The sequence below is a fragment of the Nannospalax galili genome, unplaced genomic scaffold (assembly GCF_000622305.1).
Source record: "Nannospalax galili isolate Female #2095 unplaced genomic scaffold, S.galili_v1.0 scaffold231, whole genome shotgun sequence".
In the NCBI taxonomy this organism is placed as follows: Eukaryota; Metazoa; Chordata; class Mammalia; order Rodentia; family Spalacidae; genus Nannospalax; species Nannospalax galili.
The window spans coordinates 771,374-785,577 of record NW_008330120.1 but is presented as its reverse complement, the minus strand read 5'-3'; the positions used below and the strand labels follow the sequence as shown (position 1 = coordinate 785,577).

General features: G+C 51.6%; 1 protein-coding gene across 1 annotated transcript in view; it reads left to right on the top strand.

The window, feature by feature from the left end:
- The first annotated feature begins 31 nt into the window (after positions 1–31).
- The window catches only part of Phactr3 (phosphatase and actin regulator 3), a 240,325-nt gene continuing 226,152 nt past the window's right edge, over positions 32–14,204 (top strand). The window contains exon 1 of the mRNA XM_008842156.3: positions 32–84. The gene's annotated coding sequence lies outside the window, so the exon portion shown is untranslated. The remainder of the gene's footprint in view (positions 85–14,204) is intronic.

The following is a 14,204-nucleotide window of genomic DNA, read 5'->3' as shown; positions in this document are numbered from 1 at the left end:
GCGCCGGCTGGCCGGTGCCTCTGCGCTCGCTACTGCGCGCTTTCCGGCCCCCGGACGCCCTCGCCGCCCCAGGCTCGGCTCAAGGTAAGCGGAGAGGGGACTGGACGCGGGGCCGGGGCGACCTCCCGGAACCTCTGTGCTGCCCTTGACCGCTGCGCGTGGCCGGGGTGCCCGCTGCGCCCCAGCCGCTGCCGAAGCGTCCAGCTTTGTCCTGCAGCGGAGCCGCGGGAATCTAACAAGGGCAGTGCGGACTGCGCGCAGGAGAGCTGGCGTCAGGGTCCGGAGGACTGGGATTTGGAATCCCCGCTCTGCTGGCTGAGTGCCCCGGTGCACCTCGCCGTGCCTCAGTTCACGCATCTGCAAAATGGGGGCGATTCAGTCCTTGCGTTTTCCCCCAAACGCCGGGCATGGGCATGGGGATAGCGTTAATTTCCCAGGGAGAGCTCCACACGCGTTGGCTTTTTTCCAGAGAGAGCGAGCAGGGCCCTCCCGCCCCAGCCCCCAGGAGGGAAGCGATCTGGGCCCTCCCGCCCCAGCCCCCAGGAGGGAAGCGATCTGGGCCTGGATCCCTAAAGTACATCCGGCTTCAGTTGAAGGAACGAATGGTCCCTCAGGAGGGCAGGCCCTTGAGGAAGCTCGAAAAGCTCCCTGTCCCACCTGAGACGCTGGGGATGGGAGGGTGCACAGGTCGCTTAGTGACCAGGCAAGGGTAATGGCTGTCGGTGGTGGTGTTGGCTCAAGGTGGGGGGACAGTGTAGTGCGGGGAGTGGGCCGAGGTGGGGGAAAGAGTCAGGCCGGGACTTCTGGCTGACTTTCTGGAACATTCCCTGAGGGCCTGTAGTTCCAGTTTCCTCAAACTTGCACTCTTAAGTACTGCCTCAGGTGATCTGGGATCAGGCTAGTCTCGAAACCGGTTTAGACGGGAAGGAACACGTCTGTCCTTTCAAATTTGGCACACCTGGTGTGTGGGACTCTGCCTCAGGTACATGGAAGCCAGATGTGTTGCTGAGTAATTCGTAGGTAGTCCAGAAGGGCTCAGGACCATATTCCCACCCTTCACTCTTCCAGAAAGACGGTTATGTAGTTTCAGATGCTAGAACCCCGGCCAGGAAACCTTGACATACTTGGTCTCAGAGCAAAGCCTAGAAGAGAGAGCCAGGCACCGAGGCACTGGGGTTATTAGCCTCTGCAGGGCCCTCAGCCTTGGTGTGAGACACTCAGTCATGGCCCACTTTTGTTCAGAGACTGAGTGGAGGGCTGGGAGCCCAGGAAGAACAGAGGGGATGCAGTACACTGTGACTCCACTCCACCCGTAATCAGCTACTTGGCATGTTCTAGAAGCCTGGACCAGAGTTGGGACTTCCCCTCTAGGGTGACCCCCTCTGGCAGGACAGAAGCCCCTTCCTGCCTGCCTGTCTACACGGAGTAGGTGCTCCTGACTGTAGTTTCTTGCTTCTGGAGTCCCCTGCCCTGTTTTGCATCATGTGCACATCAGATGCACAGGGAAGTGTTGGCTTGGATTTGGGGACAGGAGCCCCGCAGCCCCTCTGTGCTTGGAGCTACCTGCCTGTTTATGCAACTCGTCACCTGGTCCGTGTGAGCCTTTCAGTCATCCCGTTTTAAAAATAGTTCTACGGCCTCTGCCTGCTTTGCGGCTGGCAGGGCCTGGCTACTGTTGACCCACTTTTGGCAAATGGCGTGCGCAGAGTCACTGGGTCAGCAGACGTCACCAGCCCTGAAAGCACTGTAGGCAAGAGGCCAGATCCTGGGGAGGCGGCATAGGGTGGGAGAGAGCATCCCCAGTGTGTGTGTGTGTATTGCTGGGGATGGGACCCCGTGTGCCACTGGGGAACAAAGAAGGGGCTCAAGCTCTGAGTAAGGGGAGCCTAGAAAGTTGAGTTTGAGGCCTTCACCCAGTGGCTTCATGTCCACAACTCGGTGGCATCTTTTGTGTATAGTCCCAGGCCACTGGCAGACCTGAGGCTGAAGAGAGAGCTTACCCTAACTGGTATATGGCATTACCTCTTGGGGTGGCCATCTGCTGTGGGAGGACTGGAAGGTGACTTCAGGGCCTAGAACATAGGACACCCGGGACATCTCCATGGTAGCGGTCAATAGGAGTCACTGGCCTGACTGTCTCAAGTTTATGATGTTCTGGTTCTACACATGAGCCCCAGTGATCTGTGGTGCCCTTCCTGGAGTGGGAGAAGGCTTGGCAAGGAGGAGCCAGACTGCTGGGGGCAGGTAGATGGGACTGTAAGGGAAGAGGTCGTCTGAAGATGAAAGGCTAGTGTGCAGAGGCCCGACCAAGGAAGTCTGGAGCTGGAGGCTCCAGGCTGAGACTAGCTGGCGAGGTGGGATTGGCCCTTGAAAGAGGTGGCTTGTGGGGAGGGACTGAGGCAGCGAGGGTGAGAGTTTCTGGGTTTCAGTGTTGCTGGAGCTGGAGGCTCCAGGCTGAGACTAGCTGGCGAGGTGGGATTGGCCCTTAAAAGAGGTGGCTTGTGGGGAGGGGCTGAGGCAGCGAGGGTGAGAGTTTCTGGGTTTCAATGTTGTGTTACAATGATGCTGAGGCAGAAGGCACCCCAATGTAAATGGATACCTAGTCCTAGCCAGGCTCTGTGTTGTAGCCCTTTGGCTGCTGTGATGGCCAGACCTGGAAAAGGTCTCTTGACCCGTTTCTTTGTGGAGTCACTGACCATGGAGGCTGCTTTGCTCTGTTCGCTGTTCCTGGAGCTGGCTTTGGGAGACCTTCAGCTCCCATTCTCAAAGAGAAAATGTGCTGTTTCCTGGGCAGCTAGAGTCTTTGATTTAGGAGGACGTTAGCCACTCATCCCCCAGACTTCCATGTCTGATTAGGAAGAGCTGACCCATCCTGGGCTATTTCTGCACCAAATGAGTTTTTAAAAAAACTTGGGAGCTGGAGGGAGGCATGATGGATGGGATTAAAAATTGTGGCCTGAAGGGCCTTGAAAAGCATTGAAACCTAATGCCTTGTTTCTTAGTTTGGCTCAGCAGAGGATTGGGCAGGGCTCCCCAAGGCAGAGGGGCTGGGGCTGCCCAATCCTTTAGAAATTTTAATGACAACCAGCTGGGTACAGCAGGCTTTTCTGATGGGCGCAGTGGGGGACCCCCCCCCACAAAGCAAAGAGTCATTCGGTCATTTGTTCATTCCTGAAGCTGAAAGTTCAGACTGAATGGAATTTAGCATCTCTGCGCCCGGGCAAGGCCCTGGATGGGACACGTCTCTGACTCCTGAACCAGACACAACAGTCAGAGAGTAGAGAAGGCTAGACCACTGAAGCTGAGCTCATGGGCCTCCTCCAGGCTAGGGATCACACCTGTGTCCATGTCCTCTCCATAGCCAGGTGTGAGATTCCCAACAGGGAATCAGGGAATGTCAAAGAAGCACAGAAGGGGGGCTCTAGGCTCCTTTAACCCTGGCAGCTTTCCAACTGCTCCTTAGCATGGCAGAACCCTATACCTGTGCTCACTTGACCCATACAACTTGCCCTTGACATACATGTCTGTGTGTGTGTGTGTGTGTGTGTGTGTTTGGAGGTAGAAGGCAGAATCATGGTATCTGATATCCAGGCACAGTGAAGTTCTGGAGGAGTTTGACCCCAGATCTTCCAGTGTGCCAGGAGGCAGAGGGCATACCTAGAATGCCCAGGTACCTCTGAAGCCAAGAGCATTCAGTCTCACATCTCCCCACCAACCCCCGCGCACACACCTGCTTCCCTCTCCGTTAAAGATCGTCATCTGTCTGTTTGTGAACTCGGTCCGTGACTGAGCTGATTGTTCCTTTTTACTTTTCACCTTCCACCTTGTTTGAGACAGTCTGTTTTCTAAGTTAACTGGTCTGCAAGCCACCTGTACCTGCCTCCCATCTTCACAAGAGCTCTGGGATTAGAGATGTGAACACCATTGCCTCTGGCTTTGGGTCGAGAAATTCTGACACAGCGAAAGTGCATTTACCCACTGAGCTATCTCCCCAGCACAATCGCTCCTTAATTTGTCTTAAGGGATAAGAGAGGTTCTCAGTCTCTAGAACAGGCCTTGGTACTCAGTATTTGTTTGATGAATGGATGATGTCCTCTATCACAGGTGATGAGCCTTTCTGCCAAAAACAACATACACATGTCACCATCACCAATACATTCTCCAGGTGAAAAGACAAGACATCGTAAATGAGCCTCCAACCCCCTCCTACCCCTCAGTCTCCCAGAAATGGCCACAGTGATGGTCGCTCTTGTCTACTTGGCTTTCTTGTCTTGGGCATATAGGTGTCAGTGGAAAACATGCAGGATCACTTCCTGGAAGTGTCCTAAAGAATGGGCATCGGACAGCAAGGCTCTCCAAACCAACAGCTTCACTTGGCAGCGCATCTTGGAGATTGATCTGGATTATCAGCACCGGTCTGGTTGTTTTAGAACGTTCCAGGGTCCTGTTATCTTGATGCTGAGATGGCCAGAGACCGTGTTCCCAGTGTCTTACAGGCCACAAGCTTGCACCCTGGGTAGCCGGAGTGCCTCTGGGCAAACCTCCTCCCCCTGCATCCTTAGCACACAGTGCCTTTCTCTGGATGAGGGCATTGTAATGTGCTGCATCCAGTTGTTCCCATGGGGCCCCGTCCTCCTCCTGCAGCCTCGTGGTCCTCAGCTCCTTCTATGGTAGTAGTGTCCCTTTTGAAAAATTGGCCAGTCTTCCAGAAGAAAAGTGAGATATAATTGGAGTCACTTGCATGCCTTGATTGTTTGAGAGAGCTTTTGGTATATGAATGGACCTTTCCTTTGTACCATCCCAGAGTGGCTCTTTCCCAGGGCTCGCTAGTTTTTCCCTAATTGGTGTGTAAGAGCAGTTAAATGTGCTTCCATAGATGTGGTGTTCTTCATCTCTGTGGCCTGCCTTTTAGCTTTGTTTATTGTGTCTCTAGTTCAGTAGCATTATTTGGGTTTGGATGTATGCATTTTTCTTTTTTTCCTTCGTTTTTGTGTCTGTTTATTTAGACAGTGCTAGTGATTGACCAGAGCCTCACATACGCTAGGCAAGCTTCCACCACCGAGCTACGTCCCTAGCCCTGTCCCTACTTCTTTTTACTTTTTATTTTGAGATAAGGTCTCACTAAGTTGCCCAGGATGGCCCTAAACTAACCCAGTAGCTCAGGTAGGCCTTGAACTTGCGATCTTTCTGCCTCTGGAGCTGAGATTACAGACACATACCATCGAACCCAGTTTTTGTGTCCTCTATAAGAAACGTTTCCTGCCTAAGGTCTGTAGCGAGTGAAGTCTGTCCGTTTGCTGGCTATGACTGTGTTTTCAGTCCTGGAAGGGCCAGCAGTTCCCTCACTCCTGAACCAGCCAGGACGGTTGACCATAGACACGTTCACCTCTTGGTAATAATCGTGTGGGGTTTTTTGGTTGCGCTTATTTTTATTGTCCACCGTGATTTCCCTTCTCACGTGAGCACAGTGAGGCAGTATGCAGGCGTTTAATGAGGATTCTGAGAGGTACGTCTGTGATGCGGGGAGCTGACGACGGGTGGACATGTGTGGCCCTGTGTCAGCACACATGGCAGGACGCAGTTGGGGCTGTGGCTGGAACCTGCTTTCAGGCTGAATGGCAGATGTGGCTTGGCGATGTGGCTGATTCTCTTACAGTCACACCTTCAGGAACCTCTGCTACCCAGGAGAGGACTCCGGGGACCGGCTGCTTCTCACAGGTCTGGTCGTTCTCCAGGCCTGGCTTAGGAAGACTGGCTTGTGTCCCTGTGCAGAGAATCCTGCGACCTAGCTCTGAGCGCAGGCCAGCTCTATGAGAGCTCCATCAGCCCAGCTACCCGCCATGTTTGGGACCAGCACACAGATGGCCTAGAGGTATATTTCAGGGGAAAACGGGGCCTAGGAGATGACTCGGTAATGTGTTTGTCACAGAAGCCTAAGGACCTGAGTTCAGATCCCCAGCACTCGTGTAATGCATGCCTGTAACCCCGTTATTGGGGAGGTGGAGACAGGAGGATCCCTGATTTGATAATCAGCCTAGTTAAATTGGTGAACTCCAGGTTCAGTGAGAGGTCCTGTCTCTGAAAATGTGGGAATGGATTGAGGGAGATACCTGACATTGACCACTGGCTTCCGCATACGTACACATGTGTTCACACACACAGAACCAGTGGCACACACAACTTGTATCAGACTTCTCCTTGCCTGGATGGCTGCTAGCTGGGCTACAGTGTCCCAGAAACATGGTGACCTGGACACCTTGGGTCTGTCTATGCAGGACCTACCCCACAGGCGGGTGGGGCTGGAGAGCTTCTATTTGGAAATCAGTGGCCTGTAGCTTGCTTACCTGGGAGGGTACTGATGTGGAAGGGTCGGTCCTTAACCAAAAGATACCAGATGTGAACCCTTGGGTGCGTGCTCCTCCATTCTCATCTGCAGTGGGCCTCCCATGCAGAGTGAGCTGGGGGCTACTTCTCGGGGGTCCAGAGTGGGGCTCCCAGTTCAGTCTATAACATTCAGCAGGGGCAGAAGTAGTAAGCATGAGGGAGCCAGTGGGGACATGGTATTGTGTGAGCAGGCATACCTGTGTGTGAGGATGAGGACGTCCAGACACTGTCCTGCTGCCCCCAAGTGGGGCAGGAGATGCTTCAGAAAAGCTGTGTAACTGGCTTTGACGTTATCTCTGCTTTTAATTAACCCAGTGTGCAGCATTAAACAGGCAACACACAGCACATGTGACTATGCAGGCATGTGATGTGAGGTGTAGACCCTCTAACCTTCAGCTGTGAGCTCTTTGTGATCATTCTTCCACCCAGCTGTGGGACGTCAACTGTGCAGTTCACATTTCCAACCAGTCTTTTCCTATAAACTCAGAGGTGGGTTATGACTCTGAATTCAGGGCATTTCTAAAAATCTTTTTGAGATAGTCTTCCTGTAGCCATAGCTGACCTGGAAGTCACTATGGAGACCAGCCTGGCCTAGATCTCACAGAGATCTTCCTGCCTTTGCCGCCCAAGTGCATGGGGGATTAAACCACCATGCCCGGCTCTACCGTTCATTCTTTTATTGATTTTTTAAATTTTATATGTGTTTTGCCTACATGTATATAAGTGCAACCGTGTTGTGCAGTGTCCACAGAGGTCAGAAGAGGGTATTGGATTCCCCTGGAACTGGAGTTACGATGGTTGGTAGCTGCCATGTGGGTGCTGGGAATCGAACCCGGGTCTTCTGCAAGAACAACCGGTGTTCTTAACTGCTAAGCCATCTCTCGCCCCCCCGCCATACACCCACCATTCATTCTTAATTCAATCTGGCCCCTGTCACCCCAGAGCTGGCCCAGCTCACGAGTCAGGTGTGTTTAGGAACTGCAGAGCAGGCCGTAGAAGGTCGTTGTGCAGGGGTGGCCGTCCTCCAACCACAGAGCAGAAAAGCCTTTCTCAAATATGGCCTGGATGCCATGTGAGGAGAATAGCACAGGGGTTGGCGAGGCTGGGTTTTCAGGCCAGGAGCCAATCCGGAGCTCTGGGGCTGGGGTCTCGGCTTCTGGCCTTTCAGGCCCACCCCCTACCACAGCTCATGGGGTTCCCAAGCCTTCCTTGTCTCTGGGTCCTGGTCCATGGCCTCCTTTGAGTTATACTCTCCTTGGACCCTCTGCTTGTCCAGGTGGAAGTCAGAGAAAGACTCTCAGGGGATTTAACATGCATTCAAGAGTTGTGGGTCCCATCCTGCCCCATGCAGCTCAGACAACAAAGCCAGGCTTCCCAGGATGCCAAACAGTCCAACATGTGCTGAGAACAAAGCCGGTTCCCTGTGTGTTTTCTGATCGCCTCCAGTTGATTTTTTTTGGACATTAGGAGACTGTGGCTTTGTTCAGAAATGTCTTCTCTGTGAGGCTTGCACTGTGAGGCAGTCACTGAGCCACTGAAGCTGGACTTGGCCAAATGCCTGAAGCCAGTAGAACAAGATACACAGCCAGAGGGCCCTGTGGCCATAAGTGGCTCTTCCTGAGCCCAAGGTACTGTCCAACCTGGATCTGGACTGCAGATGACACAGTACAGGGAAAGTGGAAAGGGACTTCTGTTCCCTGAGCTGTGGAGACTTGGGGGATGTTTGTTACTGCAACATAAATAGCTGATGCTGGCTGCTGGTAGTACACCCCCTTACCCCCTTTGTTGAAGCCCAAACATCAGTGAATAACCAGCCTAGGATGGGCCCTGTGTACTTGACTAGGCAAACGCAGACATCTTGCTGTAGTTCTAAGGCTCCAAGTTCAAGAGTAAGTTGCTGGTAGGTTGTTGAGGCCTCTGTCCTTGGCTTTCAGCTGCCTGGCTGGCCACATCCTCAGCTGGCTGGCCACCACCTCAGCTGGCCTTCATTGATGTGTGCACCTGGTGTTTCTTTCTGTGTGTCCGTGTCTCTTCATATAAGGACACTTGACAGACCTGATGAAGGCTCACCCTGAGGGCCCCATTTAATGCAGCCCTTCTGTGTATATGCGTTTGTATATGTGTACATGTGTGCAGGTGTGTATGGAAGCTAGAAGACAACTCCAGTTCTGCAGACTCCACCCACCTCGGTTCTTGAGACAGGGTCTCTTACTGGCCTGGGGCTTGTCAGGTAGGTTAGACCGGCTGGCCAACAAACCCCAGGGATCTGCCTGCCTCTGTTTCCCCAGCACTGGGATCACGGGCACTTGCTAACATGCTCGGCTTTTATGTGGGTTCTAGTCACCTTTTATGGGGTCCAGGGTCTCACTGTATAGTCCTGGCTGGCCTGGGACTCACTATGCATATGAGGTTGGCTTTAAACTCATCGCTGCCTCTGCCTCCTGAGCACCTGCTTTGTAGCCACCTTTTCAAAGATCCTGCCTCAAGTAAGGCCCCATTCTTAGTTTCTGGAGGTTAGGACTTCCACATAGGAATCCTGTGGGAGCGGTAGCAGAACTCACAAGGAAGGAGGGCGGGGCTCACAGGACTTCTGCAGGGCAGCTCAGGTTCCAAATACAAACTTCCTAAGAGAGACAGGCCCAGGTTGTGTCATCATTCAGGACTGGCCATTGGAGGTCAGAGTTTATCACGTCTGCCATGGACTTGGCTCTGGGGGCTACAGATACTTCCCCGTTAACAGGAGAGCTCAGAGTCCATGAAGAATGTACAAAGCCATAGAAAATGTTTGTCCTGGGAAGCACCGTCCGCTATGCTAGCTAAACACACCTTTCTTGGCTGCCCTGACCCCAGACGGTCCCTCTGCAGCTCCTTGAAGCTGGGGAAGAGCTCAGCCAGCAGGCATGAGCATGTTCCTGATCCTGCCGGCCAGCCTGTCCCTCATCTGCGCCTGAGAACCTGGGTATGAAAGATTCCCCATCCCTTCCTGCGCCTGCTCTGGGCCATAGCAGGGCCTCTGCGTAGCAGCTGCTCCCCTCCTGGAGCCTGGCTTTTGGCACAAAACTCTGGGCACACAACACGTGTTGACAGAGGGATTATGCATGTCCAGGGTAACTCCACCAGGAGACCCCCACACTGGAGCCTGGTCCCCACACTCACCTCTGTAGACTCTACCTAGCATTCGGTTCCCGTAAGTCACAGCCAGTAGTGCCACTGAATCTGAGTCCTGTGTGTTGGTAAGTCACGGAGTCTGGAGTGGTCATGGAACCCCAAAACGATAGCCATCCTGCTCACTGTCAACCTCACACTGATCAAGCCCAGCACAGTGGTGACTTGCCCATGTTCAAGTGTGTGACGTGCAGCCCAGTGTCTGGTTGTACAGGTGCCTGTGGATTTTATAGCTTAGACAAGAGTGTGAGTGACCAGACCATGGCGGGCACAGTGTGGAGGGAGCTCTTCTTTCCTCACACATGGAGAGACTCATCCTTGTGGCTCATGGGTGGCATCCATGCTGACCTGGAGCCTTGGGTTTCTGGAGAATAGAAGTTTCCAGAAGACTCTCCATAGTCAACCGATCAGTGCCTCTCCAGGTGCAGGAACTGGGCTGCTCTCTCTTCACAGGAGTCTCTAGTGGGAGTTGACTTTTCTGTTTGTAAATGTTCCAGGTTCTCCCGAAAACAGAGTTTTGGAGAGTCTTGTATGATTTACATACCATTTGTACATACAGAACCAGATTAGATGTGTTCAGCCTGCTTGGACCTGGACCATTTCTCTCTTTAAGTCAGAGTCTTACTCTGTAGCCCTGGCTGTCCTGGAACTCAATTTGCAGACCAGGTTAGCCTCCAACTTGAGGTGATCCTCCTGCCTCTGCCTCCAGAAGGCTAAGATTATAGGTGTGCACCACCGTGCCCAGCTCATTTTTTCCAGTATTGAAGCTTGCCTTTTACCGGCTGTTGGAAGGGCGCCCGGCGGTCACCTTCCTCCACGCCTTAGCACAGCCCCCCAGTGTTTCTGGCTTCTGTCGGGTCTGCCTCTCTCTCCCACTATAGAGGACACCCAGCAGGCCAGGCATGCAGCCTGCTACCTGGCTAACATACATTATGTTTGGACAGAAGGCTCATGGCCGCTCACCCGGAGGGGAGTGCTGAAAATAGAAACCTGCAGACGAGGTTTCTGATACAAGTTAAGGACCGGATCTCTCCACTTCGGAGTGTGCAAAACAGCTGTGCTAACTGAGCATGCTCCCTCTTGCGTGACTGACTCTCTTAACCACACTAATTCTTCCGAACTTGGATAATGAGGCGCCTGCTCTGGCCCAGGCTCACTGACTTTCTATTTTTATTTTAATGGCTCTGCTGTCTGTCCTTTTTTTCTGTATTCCACAAGAAATCATGATAAATTAGCTACAGTTTTTAAATGCTTGGTTAAACATTGGGATCTTGAAAAACAGAGACTTCTATTTGATTTCCAACTTGCGATATTATGGGCACAGGTGAACATGTGTAGGAGCGATCACAGTGTGACACTGAGGAAAAGCTGCCCTCAGGGACAGTGGCGACCATGTCAGCCAGCACCAAGTGAGGGCTGGGTGTCGTCTGCAGCCCAGCTCATGTCTGCGGCCTATGGGCTTCACCGTGGTGCTGTCGGGTCTGCCTCTCTCTCCCACTATAGAGGACACCCAGCAGGCCAGGCATGCAGCCTGCTACCTGGCTAACATACATTATGTTTGGACAGAAGGCTCATGGCCGCTCACCCGGAGGGGAGTGCTGAAAATAGAAACCTGCAGACGAGGTTTCTGATACAAGTTAAGGACCGGATCTCTCCACTTCGGAGTGTGCAAAACAGCTGTGCTAACTGAGCATGCTCCCTCTTGCGTGACTGACTCTCTTAACCACACTAATTCTTCCGAACTTGGATAATGAGGCGCCTGCTCTGGCCCAGGCTCACTGACTTTCTATTTTTATTTTAATGGCTCTGCTGTCTGTCCTTTTTTTCTGTATTCCACAAGAAATCATGATAAATTAGCTACAGTTTTTAAATGCTTGGTTAAACATTGGGATCTTGAAAAACAGAGACTTCTATTTGATTTCCAACTTGCGATATTATGGGCACAGGTGAACATGTGTAGGAGCGATCACAGTGTGACACTGGGGAAAACCTGCCCTCAGGGACAGTGGCGACCATGTCAGCCAGCACCAAGTGAGGGCTGGATGTCATCTGCAGCCCAGCTCATGTCTGCGGCCTATGGGCTTCACCGTGGTATGACCCTGCTTGACAGATGCAAGGCCACAGTTGGGGAACGGAATTTAAAACGTGGACATTTTCTTTCGGTTGATTTTGGATTCTTAGTCATTTTGGTATCCTGCCTGTCACAAATCTCTGTGTGTGCATGTCTGTGTCTGTAAGGGGTGTTTGTGTGTATACACATGCTTCCTGTGGAAGCCATAGGTCCCCTTTAGGTATCTTCCTTAGGTGCTGTCACCTTGTTTTTGAGACAGAGTCTTTTACTGACCTGGAACTTGCTGACTGGTCAGTGTGCCCTAGGGATCCACCTGTCTCTGCCTTCCCAGCACTAGGAACACAAGTGCTTACCACCCTGCCTGACTTTTTAACATGGATTTTGGGGATTGAATTTAGATCTTTGTGCTTGAACAGCAGGCACTTGACCAACTGCGCTATCTTCTCCAGCACCCCCATGAGCACGCATTGAATCCCACGAGGCAAAGACAGGAGCTCTGTGAGTTCAAGGCCAGCCTGGTCTACATAGTGAGTTCCAGGCCAGCTGGACTACAGGGAGGCCCTGTCGCAAAAAGACCAAAAAAATAAAGTGTTATGACACTTTTATATTTTGTGGGGTGTGTCTCTCTGTGTGTGTGTGTGTGTGTGTGTGTGTGTTTACGTTTACACATGCACATACTCATACATACCATGGTGAGTTTTAGGTTAGAGGACAGTTTTGGGGAGTTGGCTCCCTCCTTCCACCTTGTTGGCTCCAAGGACTAAACTCGGGTTATTAAGCAGAAAGCGCCTTTCCCATCTCACACCCCCTCCTCCACTTTCTTTTGTTCAATGTTTTTATGAAAATTTTATGCATTTTATACATGTTCATCATATTTAGACCCCTCCCCTGTCTGCACTCCTTCATAGCTCCCTTCCCAGTGTGTTTCATGAGTTCTATCATATATGTTAAGGTCTATTGAGTCAAGTGTGTGTCCACAAATGTCTCTTGGTGTGAGTTCATCCTCTAGAGCCTGGTCAGCCTCTCTGGCATCACTCCCTTAAAGAAGACCAACTCTCCCTCACCCAGCCACGATCAGCTGCCAGTAGTTTCTTAGTTAAGGTTGGGGCTGCTTACCCATTTCACCAGCTCTGTGCTGCGTTTTTGTCTAGTTTGAGTTTGTGTGGGTTGTGTGCATGCCGTCACTGATCTGTAAGTTCATATAAGCAAGTTCCCAGCTGCCCAGAAAACTTTTTCCTTGTGGTCATCCACCAGCCCTGGCTCTTACAGTCTTTACACTGCCTCTTCCACAATGGTCTCTGAGCCCTGATTGGGTGAGGTTGAGTAGAGGAGTCCTATCAAGTGGAATACACCCTGTAGTCTCTTATTCTCTACACTTTAGTCAGCCGTGGCCTTCTGTGTGGATCACTCTGTTTATGAGGGAATTTCACTGGTGGGAGTTGAGAGATGCGTTAGTGTTCTTTCTGACCCTTGTTCTGCTGTGTCCCGTGAGCCTTAGTTGTAGAGGTTGCATTGTTGATGTGTCACTTAGGGCTGGACATCTCATAGACTTTAATTCTGTGTTTGACCAGTTGTGGAACTCAGTAATAGCCTCTATCTGTTACAAAAAGAAGCTTTTTTGATGAGTGGTGAGAGGTGTAATTATAAACATATGGATACGTATTTAGCACAGAGTAAAGAAGTACATTTGTCTAGGGATGTGACTGATGTCAGGTTTTCTCTCGGATCTATGACCTCTTCAGCTATGTGTGTTTACAGTGCCACGCGTGAATTCCTCCCCATTGAGTGGGCTTTAAGTCTGAGTAGACAGCTGTTGATTACTCCCAAGGTCAAAGTGCCACTGCTGCACCTATAAGGACAGTTTGCCGTGCTGGGCATTGTTGTGGTTCTTCAGCTTTACGGCTGGGGTTGAACCATTGATTTATTTTTCTTCCTTAGACGCGTGCATGGTCTCCTCTGCTACAATGAGAGCCAGTCTTCAGGGAGGAGCTGCCAGCTCAGTTCCAGCTCCACTGCTCCAAGTCCCGTGTCCAAAGTATGTCCTGTCTTCAGCAATAGGGTCTGACCTTCACATTCGGGGAGGCAGTCCGGGCTGTGACAGTAGTCTCCCTTGGGCCACCCTGACCAACAAATTGAAGGGAAGTTTCTCCTTGTTATATAACCTTTGACTACACACATGCACTCATGCACAGATATAGTATGTGTATTTTTCAATAGGCTTTTGAACTAACACGTTTACACCTGTTTCTTTCCCCTAAGCATTATTTATCTCATCTCTCTCCCTGTTTAAGTACCCCATTTCACCTTTGATAATCTGTCTCCTGCTAGCCTCCCTTGACTCCTCCTTCACCTTTGCCCCCATGGTTCCTTGTATAACCCTCTCTCTTCCCTTCCCAGTTAAATTCCCCCATTTGCCCCTTGGTAACGCGCCTCCTCCTATCCCCCACCTCTCAGGTGCTTTCCTCCCCTTTACCCCCACAGTTCCTTTCTATTTTCCTGACTCCTGCAATTACATCAGGATATATACTCACAAATAAGAATTTGAAGCTCAGATCCACAAATGAGGGAGAACATATGTTGCTTG